This window comes from Anabrus simplex, chromosome 1 (assembly GCF_040414725.1).
Source record: "Anabrus simplex isolate iqAnaSimp1 chromosome 1, ASM4041472v1, whole genome shotgun sequence".
In the NCBI taxonomy this organism is placed as follows: Eukaryota; Metazoa; Arthropoda; class Insecta; order Orthoptera; family Tettigoniidae; genus Anabrus; species Anabrus simplex.
In genome coordinates this window covers 1,607,131,897-1,607,139,028 of record NC_090265.1, presented here as the reverse complement: position 1 = coordinate 1,607,139,028, position 7,132 = coordinate 1,607,131,897, and positions in this window count along the sequence as shown.

Sequence of the window (7,132 nt, the reverse complement as noted above, 5' to 3'; positions counted from 1 at the left end):
GTCATCTATACTGAGATACAATTACGTCACAAGCATACATCTATACTAATAAATCCAGTTCGTACCTTGGCTTATGTAGCTCCCGCGGTGTGGGCACTCTTACGCAAATAAATCATATAATTGACTTGTAGTGTGGTATAACTTGAATAGCAGGTACACGAAGATCCTGCATCGCATAAAAACCTTCTTAAATCACTATACATAATTCGAAACTTTCCTCCAATTACCATATTCATATTCTCATAACAACATCAATCTTATATAAACACCGTAGCCTCCATAAAAATATATCGCGTTTCCCAACTTGACGACTACGATAAAATACCACACAGATTCTTAAAAAAACTTACAAGTCGCAGATTCTCATAACTTACATATGAAGTTCAATGCCCTTTCTATGAACCAAACAAATGCGTAATTCCATGTTTCTTTCTACACCGCGCACAACCATACGTGACGTCAACTTCATGCATTACTTCAATGAAATCTCTATACACTCCCAGTATGTCATTTCAATCAGCTGTTTCATATTTCTCTACAAACCTCACGCTTCTTTCAAATGTTCAGGTCGATATAGCATAAACTATTGCTATATTATTAAATCGTAACTTCAAACTTAATTATCTTACACTTTGTTGGTAATCATCACTTGCATTGCTATATTATCGGTCTACATTTGCCATCAGCACATACCTAAGGTACATGTGTAAGCAAACCAAAAATTATGCAATGAAATGTTATGAATGACTTAGCTCGCTCATGGTTGTCCCTGGTCCAGCTGTTCCATTCCCATTGGATGTAGATGGGTCTTCGGTTCGGTCACGGGTTAGACATCTGGAACGTCATCCGCTCCTTCGTTCTGGTAGTACTTTCTGGTTACCCGTCTCCTTCCTTCGTCATGGCTCGGTCGGATGGTTACCCGTCGCCTTCCTCGTCATTTCCAGATCGTATGGTAAAATGAATTGTTCCCAGGTCGGTCCATCATTTGAATTTAGCACATCATCTTGATCATCTTCTTGATAGTCTCAATGTTGAAGATAATAATGCAATATACTGCCATTTTAATATTCTTATCGGACGTCGTTTATCATTATATTAATTTATTTTTATTTTTCTTCACAACTCTTCGACGTATCCGCAATTTCTTACGTAATGACTTCAGTACATTTATTTTCGTCTCAACTGATTTTGAATTCAGGCGAAGACTTATATTTTATTCTTATTAAATCGTTGTATTCTCTCTTTTCTCTTATGCAATCCTTTGCTTCTCCAAAAGAAATATCCGATGACGGAAATTGCGTCCGCTCTCGATGTCGTGAAAATTCAAGATGAAGATTATTTAATAATAATGTTTTTTCGATTTTTTTGAAAACAATACTGTAGACCGTCCTCTGTCCGTTTTACTCGAATACATGACCATTCCGAGAAGTATATGGCCCTCTGAGACATCATAGCAGGTGACTATTCCTTGCTTGTTTTAGATTACAAGGCCCATACCTTCGGTCGGCGCCATTTTGTAATCTGTCGTGGACGTGCGAACGGGCACAAGCAGAACAAGTCTAAATATCGTAGAGTTAAAAATATATTCGAGTTCTTTATATATGCAACTTTCAGAAACGTATGTTCTATTTTCAAACCAGACAGTATCAACTGAAACTGTTGATTTTAGAATGGAAAATACTGTGCGAAAATATTTCTCGTGATAAATCACAAAAGTTAAATATTGGAAAAATTGCGGTCGGCATATCAACGAATAGCACAGTTTCTTTAAAACGCTTTATCTCGAAAAGGCAGCGTTTGGACTTGTTACGGATTTGTGTCGACACTGTCGATTTGTGTCCATTGGGCACTTTTAACACATTTCAAAACATTCCGATAGAATTCCCGTCTTAATTAATTCCTGCCGACTATGTATTGTTGTCGTTACTGTTACAGCAAAACCCCGTATCTCCCATTGCTCTCCTTATCCGTTATTCTCCTTAACAGTGGTCACGCCCCCAGCCGCATATGAATATGTAGTCCATCAGTACAATTTTTGTTGGGTTCATTCCTACGCTAATGAAAATGAAACTTACATACATTATACTGTAGAAGTGCGTAAATACGTCATACAGACAGACAATCATCCCTACAGCGCGGTACGGTAAGGTTCAGTTTTCTTTACGGATATCCAGTCTTTAGAAAAATGATATGTAGGAAGAACATTGGGAGATACGAACTTCATCTGGAACAGGGACGATATAATAGTAAACCTCTCCAGATTGCTGAAGATGACAGGCCATGCGTCTGTATGTTGTCCTTCTGGATTGCAGAAAACAATAAGGCAGAATTGTATTTAAATATCCTCAAAGCAATAGAGAATCCAATACAATAAATCAAGATCTATTAAGTATCTGTGCGATCTGGGTCACTTACTTTTCGGTATAAGTTGTACATTATATTGTGCATATTTGTCTACTATTTTACTGAAAATCTAGCTAATTTCTGGCTGATTTCCGACAGACGAGTGGTGTTACGAAAAATCTTTGTGCCAGGAAGACCTGGGAATAACGAGAAGAGTTGCTACACTCAGTGGTATGGTCCGGGTTGTCAGTGGTTAGTATTAGTAGACCGATACGCTTGAGTGGTAGGAAGGACCATAATACTAAGATTAATTTCAAATTGAAGGTGATAAATTGGGGCAAGTATTCGTTCATAGAAAGGGGGATTGGAATAACTTACCAAGCGGGATGTTCGATAAATTTCAAACTCGTTTGAAAACTTTTAAGAAAAGACTAGGTTTTTAAATTAATTTCGTGTGGCTATTTCTAGACGAGTGCAGCCCTTGTAGGGCAGACCCTCCTATGAGGGTGGGCGGCATCTGCCATGTGTAGGTAACTGCGTGTTATTGTGGTGGAGGATAGTGTTATATGTGGTGTGTGAGATGCAGGAATGTTGGGGACATCACAAACACCCATCCCCCGGGCCACTGGAATTAACCAATTAAGGTTAAATTCCCCGACCCGGCCGGGAATCGAACCCGGGAACCTCTGAACCGAAGGCCAGTACGCTGACCATTCAGCCAACGAGTCGGACTAAAGACTAGGCAAACAACTGATAAGGAATCTGTCAGTTGGGTGACAGCAGATCAGTGGCAAATGAAATGAACTGAAATGAAAATTTAATTATTCGTACATACGATAACGGCTATAACCATGATATCAATGAAAAGTGTCGTGGTACCATATCGTCGGTGAAGAAACAATACTTCGTATCTCACAATGCTCTTCCTATCCATTATTTTCCGTCAGACTTGTCACACCTCTCAACCACACATGTGTACGCAGTCCGTCAGGACATTTTTCGTTGTATTCATTATCCTATGCTAATGTGTTAAGAAAAATGGACATTAAATACATTACACTGTAGGAATGCGTAAATAAGATATACAAACATACATTCCGGTACGATAACTTTAGAAAAATGATATGTAGGAAGAGCATTACTCATCCGCGTAGGAAATTGAACACAACGAACATTGTTCTGATGCATTGCACATCCATGTGTGGCTGGGAGGCGTGACCAGTCTTAAGGAAAAAAATGAATATGAAAAGTATTGTGACATACGAGGTTTTTGGTTCTTCAACGACGGTATTGCCAGCTAGGAACGGGAAATCAGAGAGACTATACACTGCTTTACTGAATGAAATCCAAATGTTTTCACTGTTTTAAATTAAAATGCACCTTTTATGGCACGTAAAGAAGGTATGAAGGTAAATAAGAAAATAACATTTCTAGCAAATGTTTGGAACCACCCTCATTACTCGTATCACCAATACTTGCCTTAGAGATCAATTGAAGGAGCCCTGGAAACTTCAAGGTGTGTCATGTCAGTATACCTCTCCGTCGGGTCACATTTCTCCACTATTCACCTTCATATTGAACCCTTAACTTACCATTCCATCGTTGGTCGGTCACAGCTGCTACAGCAGAGCCATATTGAACTCTTAAATCTTGGGGTCGTTGCGGGAAGAAATTCGGTCACGATCTTAACCAAATGATGGGGTTCAGAAGAGAGCCTAACTACTTGAAATGAGGAGCAAATATGTGCTTACTAACTTTTATTGAATCATTAATTGCACAAAAAATATTTTTTTATGTAAATCCTTGACCAAAAATTAATTATTAATTATAAAATGTTTCAAACGCAGTCACATTGCATAGCGTTATTTTTCTATTGTAATATCAAAGAATTTTCTTCGGAGAAAATAGGAATCTCATAAATTAGTGGACAGCGAAACCGAAAAAGTGAAAAGAAAGCCTGAAAAATCGGGCACCTATTAATCCAAACGATAGCTGAGAATTAATCCACACGATCCGTGGAAAATCTGACCTTCAACAAGTAGAACGGCTGATTTCCTGTTAATTAAGGTTATCCACCAGTCGAATACCCTTTCGGATACCGAACACCCGCGGAATGGACCCTTAATCGAACCAAATTGACTATCAGTTGCTTTGGATAGGTTGCGACGTATTATTGGAAAACATGGTATTCACTACAAGTTAACAGCAGCATTCACAATTGAAAAACAAAAATTCCACTATGGATTGTCATTTCATGACACCCTTAATTTATACAATAATCCCGATGCTAAAACGTGCATCACCCAAACAGCTGTTCAGAAGGAACCAACAACAACACGATCCGCAAGGATCTTACGTTACGTCGTTCTGAAGGAACAAAACTGCGAAATGCAGGAAACACGCATTTAGAAGAAATGCCAAACACTGAAGTTTATTAAAAAGTGGTAAATCACTTGAAAAATATTATTATAAAACCGACTTTCAGGTAATAAATGGTTACGTTAAGCTTAATAAAATTACAAGTCCACATGGTAAAATAAAACAAATTATAGAATTCTTTCCTATTTAACAATCACTACCATCACAGATCAATCTACTTATTGTTTGACCCAACACACTACATACAAAGTTATCAACTGACCAAACTCAAATACGTATAAAAGTGAAAGAACGACAAAAATTGAAAATAAAATATATTATCGGCTGACGAATCGAGCCCGTATTCGTAACTCAAATGTCTCACACTAATACGTTGAGTGTCAACACGCACAATATCAAAGCAAAACGGACGTCAGAACGATAGAACAAATAAGTCCGTAAAATAAAATAAAATACTGAAGTTCATTGAACTCAAACACGCATGGCGAACTGCAGTAAATATTCAATCACCGCTAGCTCAGTACTAATTTTTTTGGACAACCCTCACTATCAAGCCATTAGAGATTCCGTAATCTTAGGTAAATACCTTCCAGCTGTTGAGGGCTGCACGCAAGCTTGGCCTCGTTATCACTGAACTAACACTCTTCGCACTGCATACACTACTGCAGACACTACCATCGCTCAAGTCACTTCGCAAAGCATCTAATCTAAGACTTGAGTATGTACAGCTGACATCCCAGACCTATCGTCGGGCCAACCTAATGTCTGCACAACCTAACACTAACCTCTATGTACACATACCTTCCTAACCCTATCGTTGAGCGTGAACTAGGACGTCTCATCATCAGTATACTCCTAGGATAACATGTGACGTCTTAAATCTATTGTCGAGCGGAAATTGGGTCGTATACGCTTCCTCTAGCATATCAGGCGAAATCGTAATTTCAAACACACTCTTAGATATTTCGGCTGTAAACCTGGTCGAAACTAATAACACGCAACGAAACAAATCTTGCCACAGAATTAACGCAACCCGGGAAATGCAACTAAGTCCCTATCTTGTTACTAAACCTTGAAATTGAAAATAAATAACCCGTGGTGATCAATCCACAACTCAAACACGATCTCAGCATGTGCAATGAAGTTTGGAAAAATGATATTGACTTCCAACACACGTCTAACACTACTTGAATATCCCAAAACAATAATCATCACCACCGCAAAAATCCATACTGTAATTTTAGAGTGAAGCCCTAAAATCGCCTACCGTCATTTTCCAGATATTCATATCCATGACTAACCAGAGAAAAGAAATCCAATGAATCTACACAGCCAAACATTTCGCTCTAATAACATCCAATATCTCATCCCACAATGTTTCCGATTTAGTGATAAATTACCGCCTCGTAATTTATGAAATTTCGAAACTTGTCATTACAGTCAAACAACACCAACCGTGTATTCAGAATGCTCTTCTATCCTTGAGGTCATATTACTATAATATACATTATACTGACTTTACGTAACTAGTCATCTGATTTTTACTACCAAGATTTACAATCTTCACCAGAAATCGTTTTTCACTTGGGATCTTACTTGAAATTTTACTGTGCCTCACACAATAATCATCTCAAACCAACCTTCTCCAGGTCTCAGTTTTTCGGATTGTTAGCGGAATATACTACAGCCTGCCACATAAATATCACATTTAATATACAGCCTGTCTCAAAAATTCTTCGCCATCAACAAATGCAGCCTGTCTCAAAAATTCATTCTCGTCGTCTTCTCATGGCGGTATTGTATGAAATATACAGGATTACTCTGCCTGCAACATCTCTACAACTCTTATCTCCACATATATAAATTCTTCGCCCTCAATCCACTTTCTTATATTTCAAGACTTTTCATTCCTCAATCCTCTCGTGAAAAACAACTTTTATAGAAATATCTTTTCATTTTATTGTTACTACAACTTTCGGACCTCAAGAATACAACAACACGCCGTGATTTTCCATATCACCGATGTACACGATCTCACAAAATTTTACTTCCCATGAACGAAACATAACTTTATCGGATTTCACTGGAATTTTCTAGACACCCGCAAACCTTGTAGAACATACCTGTTAAATCCACTTTTAACATAGAAAAATATTATCCCACGGTAAACATAATAATAATAATAATAATAATAATAATAACAATAATAATAATAATAATACATACGCGATGAAAATTGGTTGGGACAAACAATAATCTAACTACAACATTGATACAAAATATTCACAGACCTGAAATAGTAGCCACCACCCTGGATTCTGGCTGCATCTAGCCAGCAGACCTCGCGTCTATCCTTCCATGGCTACATTTACCATAATCTTCTCATGCATATAACTTATATTACACAACA